Genomic DNA, 13,526 nt, shown 5'->3' with positions numbered 1-13,526 from the left:
TAGATATAAAGTGAAATTTTTCGGTTCCCAATATAGGTAATTTTAATAAATAATTTATCGAAAATTTTTAAAAAAGGAGAAAAATATGTCCCGGCAAAAATGCAGTAGATGACCGTTATAAGCTGCAAAAAAAAGAGTTTTAAGATTCATAAATAATGCGACACGTGCATATACACACAGATCTCGAAATCAACTCGGATTTCATATAGATTTTTAATTTTATATATAAATCTGAATCGATTTCGAACTCTGTACACATATATGCAGATGGATGACTAACATGATTGATCATGACTAGCAAGAAAACTATGTTTTATTATTCACTATATATTTACTGATGGGAAAACCCCGCTAAAAATATTTACTAATTACTGGAAGAATCGAGTATCTAAACAATCAACACACAAATAGAATGTCGGTGATGTTAAATATTTTTTTTGGTATTGGTCAACATACACAATATTTCTCAGTCGGGGATGGCCGTTGAACGAGAAGATCTTGAACATTCAATCGTAAAAGAATTTATTACGCGAAATTAATTTTTATAAAGAATTTTAATTGCAAATAAATAAGTTAAAAAAGTAACATGTCAAGTCCCTGAGTAAAAAATAACACAGAAGTTCTAATATAATTGAATTATGAAAAGAATTTATTTCATATAGTGAGTGAGCGACAAACCGTGAGCGCGTAAGAAATTGAAAAAAAGGAAAAATAGAAAAAAAAGTTCGATTCTTTTTTTTATTTACCTTACCACTCATTACTCATTAGTTTCATTTCAAGTGTTCACTCGAGACGATCTCAAAGACATAGTTTAATTGTATTTTTTTCTTAATGAACTCGGCTTTTTTTGTGTGCTCGAACAACGAGTTGATTTAGTCATAAAAGAAAAAAGAGTAGATGAGAGGAACAAAAAGAACAAAATAAAGTGAAAGATTTATTTACTTTGTTTATTTTTGAAAGTGTTGAAAAAATAAAATTTCAGCAGAAATTATGAGTTTGAAAATTGTGAGTGTATTAGTCATATTTCTTTTTATTATTTTCTATTGTAAGAATTAGGATAATTATGCTCCAGTGTTAAATTTGTTCAAACTATTAATTCCAATAATAGAAAAATTTAATATTGCAAAATAATTAGTGTAAGCTGATTAGTGTGAAGAAAAATGATTTCTTATTAATAAACAGAAAATACGAACTTGAAATGAAATCATCTAAAATTGAAACTGAATACTGGTTTTTCAAATTTGGGAAGAAGAAATTAGCCACTACGCTAAGAATATATTAAACGGACAATGTCATGATCACGTGAATTGGTTAAAATGTTATTCGCCTCTATTAAAGGTCGCAGTGTCTTCTCTTTGTTGAACGAACTCGTTCATTTATTATTATTTTTATTATTTTTCTCTCGATACAATCTTTTTGCCAATATTTTTAACATTTATTAGTATCCATAAACATCTTTTGGAGACTTTAAAGCTCCGTGATGGATCTTTCTTTATATATGAAGCTCAGATTTGCACCTTTAACTTCTTACCATCACAACAGTTTCCAAGATCATTTTGATGCTGCAAGTAACTTTTTAATCAATTGAAAATCGGAATCACTTTTTCTTATAGTCATAATTAGTATAAAATTTATTGACAAATAAAAATCAAAGAGGCAAAGGTTCAACATTCATAAATTTGTCTAATGAAATGTAAATAAAATTCGTTTGATGTCGATTTCAGCATAAAATTCATTCGTCTAATTTTACGAGTTTATGAGTGGATAGAAAATGGATTACTTACGAAGTCAGTTAAGTGAAGAGGATATTAAAAAAATTTAAAAACAAATTGATGCTGAAGAGGGTAATTTTAGGGAGCAAAAATTTAAAAATATACGACAAAAATTGGATTTTAAATCTTTTGTGATAGTGATTTTTAGATCTTTTAATACAAGAGTCTAAAATTTTTAGTTGAATTAAAATTTCTTTCTTAACATTTTACAATTGTGCAAGTTATAAATTGTTAATTAAAAATAGTGTTTTAACAACAATGGTTTAATTTTCTTTATCTCTAATGACACACAGTAATTCATTACTATTGTGTGAAAAACAATACTTTTTTTCGTTAAATTCGATAATGTGAACTAAAATTGGCATTATTTACATATGCATGCAGCACGTGATTAAAAATTTTAAATGTAAAATGAACAAATAAATGCAAAAGTGAAGAAATATAAATGAGAGAAAAATGAAAAAATGCAATAGAAATAAATCAAAAGGCTGAACGTGATTAAATTTTAATATGCAAATGCAAAGAAAGGGAACAAGATAATCGTAAATGGCCTTTTAAAGTTCTGTCGAATAGGATTAAGAAATAAGTAGAATGTCGCTGGGATCGTGAATTTGAAAAGGTGTAGACACTTTATGTTTTCTCTACTAATTCAATAATAAAATATAAAAAGTTTAAATTTTTAAAAAATGGGTCAATTTTTTTAATTTGAGAGGAAAAAAAAATGCCTACATTAAAATCTTCACCCAACAATTTTTGAAATTTTTCCATACCCAGACAATTACATTTAATAGCTTAATATGCATAAATATTCCTAATCTCCGACATAAGCTAAAGACTCGTTTGTTTAATAACAAACTGTGTTGAAGAACAAGGCGACGACTCGTCTGTTGTCCTCTATTTTATGTGTTAGACAAAACTAATAACGAATAGTAACAGTTGAAAATCAAGTTTAAGCTGAATTTGATGCATTAGCTCTTGATTTAGTATCAAGTGATCTTTTGACTTGAGCTGAGTAAAGTTTGTTAAAATAAAAAAAAATAATTGTGGAAATTACTTTTTTTAAATAAGTTGTTCTGAAGTGCAATTTCTATGTCTGATTCTAGAAAACGTAACATTAAAGACAGTAGTGAGGTGATCTTCAATCCCGAGTGACACAAATGAAAACACCCCTCAAAAAATATTTTGAATCTATATATACACTAAATTTAAAGTTAAAGTGTTCTTCTTTTAAATCACTCGGTCTATCAATAATTTTGACAAATATTTAATATTAACCAAATCGCAGTTAATTAACATGTCAATCTGACTATACGGTTAAGAATTAAATTCATAATTAAAGTCTCTTTGCATCTTTATGTTAAAATATTTTCTATGTGTCCTATATCTGTCATAATTTTTAAGTAACTAAAAACACATTAGAAATACATAAGTCTGAAAATGTAAAATATTTTTAAAGAAAGATGAGAGAAAACTCTAACCAACTCATGACTCCAAAAAGTGATTTGATTTTAACATCACACAGTGCAGTTATTTGGCTTCTTTGTCTAGAAATTCTCCTTCCTCCAATATTGCTATGAAGTTAAAATTGTTGGCAAGAATTTTGGCGTCAACAATAAATTTCGATAAATATAGAGCGCAAATAAAATCATGAGTATTGAAAACTAGCTCATGGTGGAACTGTTCTCATTGCCTGTTCATAGTCTTCTAAAAAAATGAAATTTTTGTTCTTATATTCTTTTGGTTTGATGAGTTTATTACAATTTAAAAATTTACACGAAATATCATCCTTTTCGTTCCAAACATTTTTATTGATATTTCATAAATATGTTAGTTTCTCGATTTTCGACAAATTATCCATTACAGTACCAATTTTGCTTCAGATGAAACTTACATTATTCTGGTAAGTAAAAGTATGATAGAAGTTTGCTATAATGACAAATTTGTTTATCGATTAAAAATCAAGCACCATTACAGAGAAAACATTTTAAAATAATCAAAATGAATTAAAATTTTCAATTCAAATCAACTGTATGAATATTATGACCAGTATTGCTATTAACTGTCCATTTGAATACCCTATTTTCATCCATTCAGTGATTTCCTTATCTCTTTATGAACATATTTCCAGCACATCCTCCCCGGTGAGCAAAAGCATTAATTTCTCTTTTTTCTTCTATGCCATTGCAATATTTTATGACTGAATATAATGTGATGAAAAAAAGTCAAAGCATTAAGTAAAAAAAATTCCCACAAGAAGTCAATGAGAATCATAAAGAAGTGGCTTCGCTGCTGCTGTTCGGATGTTATTTTATGTTTTATCTTGTAATGTTGTAAAAGAAATGAGATTTCTCGTATCGGTTGGATGGCCATATATGAACTTTTTATAATTATTGCAGTAAAATAATATTTCAATTCTTGGCTGTATAATTTCAAAATTTTTGAAAAATGTTCAAAATTGAAATACGGTTTGTCTAAGACAATACTTGGCAAGCAGAAAATTTAGTTTGTTTTTAAATTTTTGCTTAATAATTGATGTCTATATGTGCAAGAGACGGATAGATAATTTAGTAAATACACTTTTTCTCGCTATGATATACTTAATAATCTATCTTATCGTTGCTATATTGAGTTAACAGAAATAATTCTTTATATTGAAAATTTAAAGTCTCGTCCCTTCAGAATAAAGTCGTGTGAACGATGATGAATGATTTTAATGCATTTATTGTGCATGTCTTCTATGTCTGTATTTTTTTCTTCTTATTATTATTTTATTTCAACTGCATATGTACATGTTTGCTGTACATATCTATAGTAGTTCTTATATGCGGACATGAACACATTCGATAATAAAGTAGAAACTTAAAAAAAATAATTTATAAAAAAATTCTGCACTCAATCAATCAATCATGCTGCAGTTGAGCAACTTTTTAAACAAAGTTTAGTTGTGATTCTGATATTGAAAATGGCAATAAAGTTATACGTGATCTTTTAAATTTACGAATCAGAACTTCAATTCCCATATAATTTGAACAAAATTCTTTAAAAATAAGACAGCAAGGTGGGCAATCTTTTATTTACACATCTTGATTGTAAGCCACGACCGAAACCACACACCCCATACAATTCGTGCCATTTCCAAAGAAATTTGGAATTCCGCAGGTTGCACACCACTGCAATAAGCAAATCAATTATTCAACATTTTATTTCATAATTTTTCCTTTTTGATGTTTATATATCATGCTGAAATGTTTCTAAAAAGGAAGCTTGCTCTAGATAAATCAAAAAAATGCCCTTGATTTTTTATAAGACGTGACAAACAAAAAGTTTATTGACTTCTTTACAAGAAGAAATAAATAAAATATTTATGAATAATGTTTCATTCCCTTTAATCTCACAATTATTTTCCTTTGTTCTGACAATGAAATAGAGTGGATTTTTATTTATAGGATAAGAAAAAGTAAATTCATCGAATGATTGACAATTTCACGACCCAGCTTTAATTTTGGGTCTTTTATTTGCACTAAAAATATGAAAGAATAGTTACTGCCATACTTTTATTTACAAGTTTCCTTTTAACAACTTCTATCATCAAGAGTTTTTATTGCTTAACATAAAATTCTTACGTCTCCTTCAATGATTAAATTTTCTCCTTTAGATTAAAAATGAATCTTTAATGAACTTACGTAATGCATCTACAAACTAATTTTGTTACATAAACTTTAACAGGAAGTAATCATCATTTTCTGTATTGTTAATCATAATTATGTATATAGTAGTAAATTGTAGCTATCGCTCCTCTTCAGAATAAATGATTAACTTTGATCAACGCATTAACAGAAATTTCCTATCACTATGAACGGACATTCTTTTTCTCCGTCTTTTTTTACCAAGTAAAAATCTGATTAGTTTAAGTAAATTTTATTAAATTTTCTTTTTTTACTAGCTCCGTAATTTGTCTTGTCTTATATTGTATATAAGGACTCATATTTCCTACAAATAATAAGAATTCTAAAGAAGCCATTCGCTTGTTATGTTACAGAATAACGAACTTTTTTCAAAAATGAACAATAGAATTCTTAGAATTTATTTTGTTTATTTCTCCCCTTTATAAGCGAAAACTAAATTTTAGTCAATAAATCATAAAGTTCATTGACCTGAAACTACAATGTAATAAATTTTGCATTTATTGCTTCAAAATTCAAAACATTTTTCTGATCTAACATTATCTCAATTTCCGATAAAAAATTCACATTATGTGACATTGGTAATATATGTTATTTTATAGTTATCAGTTTATTGAAGCATATTGTACTTCATTTCTCATATTCGCATTTTTTTTTTGCTCTCGTTTTTAAAGGTTTCTGTTTTAACGTTCTTTTGAGATTCGAATAGTACTTATTGTTCGGACATACTTCAAAAACCCTTTTCATGCAAAAGTTCAGTCTGCTCCAATTATAAAAAATTCATGATTTTATCGAAATATGTTTATATAATCATTTAGAATTCAAGTGAATATTTACAGTGGTATCGTTATATATATTTCTTGTACAGAAATATTGAATAGCTTGATTAAAATTTATCTACAATAGATCTTAAAAGATGGCAGTGATGCCAAATGGCAGCCATATGGATGTCACATAAAAGAGGCTTAGCGGAGCCTTTAAAACTGCTCTTCATTCGTATGAATACACTTCAGTAATTCGATTAAATACAAAGACTTTTGCAATTTTATTAGTAAAATTTATAAAACTTTGGTTATTTTTGTTCATTTCTATTTTACTATGCTTCCCTCGTAATACAATCTCCTCCAAAATTATGTTGCGTACATTCACTGAACTGAAGTGTAATGGATATTAAAAGACTCACATTCATTCTTTATCACAACTTTAATATAAGAACAAAAAAATAATCCTGAACTGAAAATTATACGTTGACCGTAAAGAAGAACTCTAATAACAAGAGAATGGAATATGTCGTTAAAGGAGCGTTAAATTAATGTCAAGCGACAAAGATAAATTTGATGGTTTTTTTTTTCTCTTGCACTGCTCAGTTTTTTCCACATGACTTTTTATTCTCTTGTTCCTTAACGCGTTCCATGTAAGCACCCAATGCCTCTATATTGTATTTCAAGCTTTTTTTTGGGAGATAACATATAAAAGCAAGCAAAATGAGGGGCTCAAGAAAGATGAGTAGGAAAGAAAAACAACTTTGTGACGAAAGTAAATCTGTTAACAGAATGTGAAAAATCTCTTCAAATTCTTCATTCGTCTAACCTAAGATGGATTATATAATACAAATATTTCATTTTGTTGTTGAAAGGGTCATGAAAAAAGGTTAATTCTAGAAAAGAATAGATATCTCAAGGCTAATTCTTTCCTTATTTTCTATCGTTTAGTTTTGTGATAATTTTTTTTATGAATTTATCAAGATTTTGTTTTTTCATATTTTTCTTGTGGTGTTTTATGCAAGTTATATAAAAAGCTATACAATATTTAGGGGCGGAAGAGATTAACTGTTTTTTTGTGATGAAACTCAATCTCAGCTGTTTGAGATCAAGTGCAGCTGTTTGAGGTCTTTGGTACATACTGTGTCTTTATTGCAAGGTATATAAAGATAAATAAGTATCTGGATGATTTGCTTTGTGAGACTTTTCGCACACGAATTGTAACTGAGTAAGTTGCAGGATACATCAGATCTTATGTCCTTGCAATCGGTAGAACTTTCATGCGGGTCGGATCCCATTATTATCTGGAATCTAAAGGCTAAGGGGTGTGAATTATTACAACAAATTATTAGCAGTATCTCCAGCTTATAACAGTATGCCCTTCGATCACTATATATTTATATATATTTCGAATGTTTTAATGATTTAATTACTAATGCAACATAATAGATATAAAAAATAAAATAAAATAACATTGATTGAAAATCCTCTCACGTTTAATGAGTTTTTATAGATTGCCTTGTTTAAAATTCTTATTAAATTTTATTGAAATATTTTTTTGTTAACTTATTAACACTTGATTAACACTTAAACAACGAGACATTCTAAAATGAATTCATCAGCAAAGTTTCCTAAATAGGCCAAACGTGCATGATGTTTATATGTGTATATAATCTAAATCACATTTATAATGCTATAAAAACTTCGTTCAAACATACCTATAACATTTACAAAAAAGCCCATTAGCATTCGACGGACAAAAATCGATTTGAGTAAAGTTATTACTTAAATTGTGACATGAATATTTTATAAGTCAACGTTAGAATTATTGACATGAAAGAAAAAATTGTGAGCATATGCTTGCTTATTATTCAAATATGTCCAAATGTCGTTGAAATGAAAGCTCATTAAAGTTTCAAGGAATCAGCAGAAAAAACTTAAATTTTATTGTTTTTGCTTTGCAATATATTTGTCATAGACATTAATTGAATTTTAACAAGAAGCCTTAAACCCTATAAATCTTTGATATTTACAGCAAACTAGAAGAAATCATGCCACAATTGAAAATTTATTTCTCATAAATATTTACAAGAAAATTCCTTTCCATTAGATCAATAATTGATTTGTAGGCGGTCTATTTTATTTTTTTATGTAAATGGATAATTTGTGAATATGTATCATACATAAAATAAAATATTTTTCCTTAGGGGGACATCTTAATATATTACCATATATAAATTTTTCCCATCCACAACTCATCGCATATTTTTTCTTTTTGCATGAATGAAACAAAGAAGAACGAATTATGGAAGCAGAAGAGATCTATGACATGGATATAGATAGTTCATAGTTCAATGTTTTTTATCGCTCCGCTTGAAATGTATTTTTACATCATTGAATCAAGTCTTAAAAGAGATGTGAAAAGGAGAAGCTTAAACTGCAATGAAATATGGAAAAGTTGCTTAATTTTATAGCTCACATGAGGCAAAAGAGCTAAAAGGGGTTTCAACGAAAAATTCTTTTTATATATTTCTACATATACCCAGGGTAAATGAAAATATGAATGTTAAAACCAAGACGCTATCCATTTTCTCTGCACTACTTAGCTAAATCTATTAGAATTTTTATAAAATCTTATCCTTCATAAGTGGCAACGGAATAATTTCCACAAAAATTTTAAATAGGTTTTTTTTTATTTAAATAATTTATAATCATATTCAGAGCACTTATCATATCAATTTGATTTGCAAGGTGAAATAATGACACTTAAGTGAGAGATAGCTGCCAACATTTCGCTGTAAAAAATGACAAACTCCATCAAATTCACCCTTTCACAACAATCAAATTATCCCTTTCAATTTAGTTTTGATCAATATTAGTTTTTGTTCTATTATTTAGTGCATTTTTTAAAAAAGGGCGCTTAAATATGCATTTTATTTGGCTGGCAGGATGAGTCAATAAATTTGTAACAACCGTTAAAAAATTTAAATTTTAAAAGACCGTAATATGATAAATTTTTAACGCTTATAAACTTATTGGAAAGTGATAAAGGGATAAAGGGATCTTGTGAAACAATAATGCGTTGTAGTCGCTCGATATTATCGAGTAATTTTTTTTTGTATGCTATTTCATAAAATATTTTAGCCGTCCTGTTTTTTGGTAAGAAAATAGTTAAATTAACTAGTTTTCTATTTTTTCTTTGGTGAGGTTAGAGCATTTGACTTTGAGTTAATTAATTGACCGCTGTTTATTTGAAAACACGTCAATTAAGCGTTAACTTATTCGTATTTGAGCGAATAGTTATCGGTGGTATTTGAGCCATACAATTTATTCCATTTGAGGAATTGAAGTCAGTATTTAGGAAGTGTGAGAGGATTTTGGATGTTTAAAAAGTAAAACCATTTATGCTCATTAGTGTTTGTTTTCTTCCTTTTCATTCATAAATGGACAAAAACATACAAACTAGTCATTAAAAAGAAGCGACGATTGTCGTAAACAAATCAATACTATAAATGTATTTTTAAAAAGAGAAAAAAAAAGAATTTTTGATAGTTTTTTCATACTTTTTTGTCTATCGTCTTCATTTTGTTTTGTTGTGAAAATTTACAGAAAAAGCCGGAAATAAGGACACAGACATTATTTGATGGTGATCCGCATTCAGAGAATTTGAGGGGAAATAAAGTAAAGAAATGAAAACAAAAGAAACGAAGAAAAAAATCAAACATTTATTTAGGACACAATTCAAACTATTCATTCTGTAGAGTATAAACTGTGAGTCAGTGTCTCATCATCAAGGGATGATAACTCTTTTTATATTCTAAATGAAAATATATCAAAATTCTGTAAAACACTTTTGCGTTCTTTAACTACTTAAAGAATTTCCTGCAGTTTTAGACGTGCCCTAATTATTATGTAACGCTATTAAGGGTGCGTCAGAAATTATAGGTATAAATATATCCATTCCTAGGATTTTCAAAATATAAAGAAGAGATATAGTGGAGAAAATGTCAAGAAAATATCTATAGCTCATTCGTCCTCTTTTTCATTACTGCCATTTATTTCAATCTAAAATAAATAGCTTGAGATGTGTATGGAGAGTATATTGTAGGAATTAAGAAGGACGATAGGAATATAAAAATGAAAATATATACACAAGGAATTACTGAAAAGGCAATAAGGTCGACACAATTTTGGTGTGTATTTTAGTGTTAATGATCTCCAAACACATATATGCATTTTATCTCAGATTTCATCCATTACAACCTATTGACATGAGACAATAACAAGCGAAAATGTTTTTTTCTTACGGAAAGTTTTCAATCCAAACTCTGAAAACAGAGGTCGAAGCCGAGCTTAGTCAGCTTTAAAAGCGCCTACAGCCGACTTAAAAACATTTTTTTGGCATTGGAAGGTTTTTCACAATATCATAATGAAATCTAGGTATAACGCTGAAGTAATATTATGAAATTCGATCCTAAGTATCTAAAAAATAGGATATTTTTATATGAAATCCCAAAAACTTTATAAGTAAGAATCCCTTTTCAGATGTGTTTACCAGTGGCGTTAACTGCTGGCATAAAACGACCTCTGAATGAAAAACTGTAGGAGATGATTATAGATATATGTTTAGTATCATAAAACTCCCTACGGCGATTAAGAAAAAGGCTTGCGATGCTCCAATTTTTCTCTTTCGGAAAATTTAATTTATTTTCATACTTCGCTCCCTTTTCTCTTAAAGAAATAAAGTTTTAAATTCATAACATATAAAAGGAATGATATTTATGAGGAGTCTTTAATCTTCTTTTTATCGATGATAAAAAACATACCCCATGAGCAGAGTCAGAATCATTTAATAGATAAAAACAGTTAAATTATTTTATTTTCTACATGAAATTTTCAAAATTACGAGTTTTTCTTTATTAAATCATTTTGGACTATCGATAAATATATGATGAATTTGATTTTTATTCCGTGAACTGAACAGCAATACAAGTTAAAGAATTTAGGTTTCTGTCAAAGAAATGTCTTCGACATTTGTTTTCGAGACATTCTTAATCAGGACAATGGTTATTAAATTTTCATGAAAAAGAAAAACTTTTGCAAGGGCTAGACATTTTTAATAGCTTTGTATTTCCCATAACAAACCGAATGACAATGACAAAGCAAAAATTTAATTAATTTTTTTAGCATGAAATCCATTCATTAATTAAAAAAGTTAAACTCTTGCTTATGCTTCATGTGTGGCCAAAAATATTTCACCCTTTTCATGATTGCCAATATCTCTTTGGATGCTTTTCACAATGATCTTGGCACATAGTACCCAATAAGTGGGTTTTTATTGTCAGCGATAAAAAAGAAATTTGCAATAGAAAAACTTTGTTTTCGACAAATATTTGTCTAAATTTATTTTTTATGCAATCAAGCATTTGTCGGCAATAAATTTTTTTCGCACACATATATTCCAAAAAAAATACATTTTATTGATTCAATTCACATGTCACATGCTTAGCGATTTTGATTTATTTCCTTTAAGTGTTGCGATAAAATAATAATAATCGAAAAACGTGGAGGAGAAAAGAAGATGAAGGAGAGAAAAATAAGTATATGATGTTATTTGTAGATATAATGCGCATTTTTTGTCATTTAAATTAGTTCGATTCACACTTAGCCAACAAAAGACTGTACAATAGGTGACGCTTTGTGTCATAGCATACAATTATTGAAATTCACCAGTTTGTGTAAATAATTTAAAATATTAGCACAATATGGAAGTTAAAACAAACTTTATTGCATGCCAACAATAGTGCGTACACTATTTTTCTTAGCAGAGTTGTATTGATAGGAACAAAAGCAATTTACATTTCACGCTCCAAATCTTATTTTTTAAAACGTGCGTATATGGCAATCGAACGATAACTATAAACAATATCTATAAATTTTCACTTCTTAAAACCATGGTTTTCATCCTACAACACCCAAAAAACATTCAAACTTATTATAAAATTTATGTTAAAAATTGTTCTTTCAAATACTTTGCACACATCAGATAACACTCATGTTTATGACATAAAGGCGTGATTTTCATAATCTTAAATTAACTTCACACACTTGTGCTTCAAAGTTATCGATTACAAGTAGCATAAACCCATATCAACTTATGGTAACATCTGTTGTCATACAAAAATTTTCATTTCCTTGTAACTAGTTCCTCGTAAAGTAAATCAATAAGCAATTTTCTATCATCGATGATAGAGAAAAAATATTTCGCATGCTTGCCTTACTTACTTACTTACTTATTTACTTCTCGTTGATGTGAAAGTTCATTTTTTCTACGTGAAGAGAAGTTTTATCAGTAAAACTTTTGTGAATATATAACAGACCTCTATGTGCAAAACACAGCAGGAAAAATTTCTAATTAGAAATTCTGTTTTTTAGAAAGCATTATACAATGTGTTGAAATGTAATTTTCACATGGTGGCAGTTTTCATTTATTTTGAGAAACAAGTTTTTGTGTTGTGAAAACCAATCAAAGTTATAACTTTTACCTCAAACTGTTTGTTTGCTCTTCTATTCATGTGAATAACAATTTTGGTTGATATAATTTTTTATACTTTTATATCCTTTCTAATTCTATTCAACGAATGACGACTCATTTGACTTTCATTTCCTCATTTTTAGCGCATTTTTGAAAAAATATCATTTTTGATTGGGGCCTCTAACTTATGATATTTATTTATTCTTATTATGTTAATTTTTGTCTAGCTCTTTGTGAGAACAACTGTTAGAAATTGAAAAAGTTTTAACTAAAAAAAAAATGAAATTTATTTATTGAAATGCAAATGAAGCTTAATTTAAAAGCGATTCGTTGTCGACGATTTTCAATCCAGAAATGAAAAAGCGGGGAAAACAGACAACTTTAACAACAAAAATCACTAAAAGGAAAAAGTTTTGTCATAATCGAAAGCATTATGAATTTATTATAACGTTAATGATTCAAAATAAATTTCCAATATCCGTAGAACAGAAACATCGTCATTATTTTGATTGAATTTAATTTAAAAGCATTTGTAGAGAAATGGGTTAAGAGCTCTGCAGTCCACGAAAGCAAATTGAAAACTTTTTCATTCTCATCTTAATTTCTAATTAGAGACATTTATGTCTTACTACGGATATCGTTTCTCATTCATCCAGCATAATTTGATTGTGTTCTAGTTTTTCTTCTGGTTTCAATTTTTATTGCCTCGATTTCACAAAATTGGAAAATGTCTTTCAATGGCTTTGTTTTTCATTTTTTTTTTTGGCAAAGTGCT

General features: G+C 28.0%; 1 protein-coding gene across 4 annotated transcripts in view; it reads left to right on the top strand.

Annotated features, from left to right (window-relative positions):
• LOC139096228 (small conductance calcium-activated potassium channel protein-like) overlaps positions 1 to 13,526 on the top strand; it is a 111,310-nt gene that overhangs the window by 65,980 nt on the left and 31,804 nt on the right. The window lies entirely within an intron of this gene.

The sequence above is a fragment of the Chironomus tepperi genome, unplaced genomic scaffold (genome assembly GCF_022539635.2).
Source record: "Chironomus tepperi strain 1889 unplaced genomic scaffold, CSIRO-AGI_Ctep_v1 contig_376, whole genome shotgun sequence".
In the NCBI taxonomy this organism is placed as follows: domain Eukaryota; kingdom Metazoa; phylum Arthropoda; class Insecta; order Diptera; family Chironomidae; genus Chironomus; species Chironomus tepperi.
Note: the sequence above shows the minus strand (reverse complement) of the source record. Positions and strands in the feature narration are given on the sequence as shown.